Consider the following 2899-nt stretch of genomic DNA (forward strand, 5'->3'; position numbering starts at 1 on the left):
GGGATGTATGTCCTTACGTTAACAATTTCATACCCCACTTTGATATGGGTTGGGAGAGTCACTTTACCGAAAGTCAATATAACCGTTGCCGTTTTCGTCCTCCTGCCCTCGGAAAATCTCGTGATGAAACGGGCTTCAATTACATCTTCATGAGCAAGTTCATGTACGATGTCGTCCTCTTCCATGGCCATGAGGTCCCTGCAAGTGATGACTCCCTTGCAGGAATTCATGGAGTGAGGGATCGTTGGCACAACATCATAGCAATGGAATTTGCTCATCTTCATCAAATCCTTAACCTGGGACGAATTTGCAGTCTTTACTAGGAAATCTCCACTAGCAAGTTTTTTGACCTGTTCCACCTCTCCTGCACATCCATCAATCACCTTCTTGATAATGAAGGGATTGAGGCTGGACAGGGGAGTGGAACCAACCGCATGAATTAAAACAAACTCGGCGTTTTGTACATTAATGTCAAGGCGGGTACGTGTCTGGGGCCGTTCAGTCTGGGGGTAGTCAGTCCGTGAGACAGTCGGGGTCGGTCAGGACTACCTCCCCCCTGAAGGGGAGGGAGGCAGCAGTGGCGTCCGCCATAGTTACCACTTCCCCCTTACGGGGGAAGTGGGAAGAAAGAGAAAAACAACCAAGGGAGAATTTGCCCGGGGAAAAAACACCTAGTCTGAGATTACCCTCTCAAACCACTCTCGGGAGGACGCGCCCGTGTGTAACTCACACCCCAGAGCGATCAGTGGGGGGTACACTCCAGAGGTGAGTAAGCAAAGGCAATCTCAGGAAACAGATATAGACACTTACTATATCTCTAAAGGGCTGGGAGGAGAATTAGTACTAACTAACCTAACTTTATTGAAAAACGCCCTAGTGGCGGAGAAAACAAAGCTAAAGCCGGTGAGGCAACCCTGCAGCTAGAGGAGAGCCAGAGAAACACGTCTGTACACTCCACGACCATGCATCAAAGTCCCGAATTTAATGGGTCACAGACGCCCTTATATAGCCTTCAGTCAGTTCGAAAATTCTCGTGAGATACATAAAGCAAAGTTAATGAAGCAAATGAAACAGTAAGTAAACAAATGAAACAGAACAGGAACTTAAAAGATAACGAGAAGAGACCAAAATAAAGGTTTATGAAGCTTCAATTACTTGAGATTTTAAAAACGAATTACTGACTGTAAAGACTTACAAATGAAACGCATTGAATCTTACCAAATTAGGGTTAATATAACAGTCGGGGATAACATACAAATATTACAATAATTATTACAATAATTATTAGGCTGTTTTTCTTGGCCCTTACAAGGGTCTTAGTCGGGTTGCGGCTCTAGATTCACCAGACACAGCCACTTATTTTACGGATGGTTCAGTATCCTCTGATGGCTCTGCTGGGGCGGCCTTTGTCTCTGGGCATACAATTGAATCTTGGCGACTCTCTCAGGGTGTATCCGCATTTCAGGCAGAGCTTGCTGCCATCCTGGGTGCTTTGCACCACGCTCATCACCATCATCATCACCCTGTCGTAATTCACACAGACTCCCTTTCCTCCCTTCAGAGGCTAAAATCTTTCTCCTTCAAGGACAACGTCTTTCTTCAGACTGCAGTTTTTACTTTTGCATCCCTTCTCGTCCGTAGGGGTGCCACTATTACTCTCCATTGGCTCCCAGGTCATGTTGGAATCAGCGGCAATGAGCGTGCTGATGACGCAGCACGCTCAGCTTGCTCGCTTCCTGACGTCACATTTCAACTGCGCCCCAGCCCATCGTACGTCATTAGCACTCTCACTGCTACCATTAGCAGGCTCTCTCGAGAGGAACATCAGCTTTTGGTGACAGAAGGCTCCCGCTCTGCTACATGGTACGCCACCGCCACTTCATAGTCTCTTCTGTTACCCTTTAAAGGCATACCCAACTATATTGTAGTGAGGCTCAGGCGCTTACATCTGGGGTTTCCATGCTACAAACAAATTGTCGGTACAGAGCCAGACCCGTGTACCCATTGTTTGGTCTCATCTGTGGAGCCCCTCATTCACTATCTTCTGTACTGCCCAGCCACTACGATGCTCAGGTCTTACCCTGACACGACTTTTGCTCGGACAGGGGATGATTTCATGGATGCCGCTTGCATCATTGCACGTGCTCCTCTACAATTATTAATCACCACAGTAAGGGAATATCAACCCCCTCGATAATTCAAGCTCGCGCAAGTTAAGCGCATCTCTGACGGGCACTTTGTTTGCCCGCGTCCCAGCATTGCTCGGACGAATATCTCAAAAAAAAAAAAAACAAGCTTTTACCTTATCATCAATGGGTTTCACAGTTTTACCATCAATCACATATCGCAAGTACTGGATCGAACAGAACCCGAACTTATACTTGGCTGGTCTTACTGTTAACCCGTAGGATCTAATCCTGTCCAAAACCCGTTTGACAACTTCTACATGTTCTTTCCAGTTACTTGCATAAATAAACACATTATCAAAATAGAAAGACACATTCTTTAACCAGGCCAAAATAATGCGCATTAGTCGTACATACGTAGCACATGCTATCACCAGGCCAAAGGGTAGTCTGCAGAATTCCATCAAACCTTTGTGAGTAGGAAAAGCTGTAAGTGGTTTAGCTTTATCTGTCAAGGGAATTTGATAGTAGGCTTTAGTAAGATCCAACTCTGAAAAATATTTAGAACCATAGAATTTATGTAAATCTTCTTCAGTAGAGCACATTGGTTCAGCATGGAACTCTGTCACTGAATTCATGTTTCTGTAATCTATGGCCATGCGATAGCCACCACCAGATTTCTTAACCATGGCAACTGGTGAAGAATGAGAGGAACTTGATGGCCTAATAATACCTTGTTTTAACAATTTTTCTACTCCCTCTTCAAAATGAGG

The sequence above is a fragment of the Coenobita brevimanus genome, chromosome 116 (assembly GCF_032717465.1).
Source record: "Coenobita brevimanus isolate Jiangsu-jjx chromosome 116, ASM3271746v2, whole genome shotgun sequence".
Lineage (NCBI taxonomy): Eukaryota > Metazoa > Arthropoda > Malacostraca > Decapoda > Coenobitidae > Coenobita > Coenobita brevimanus.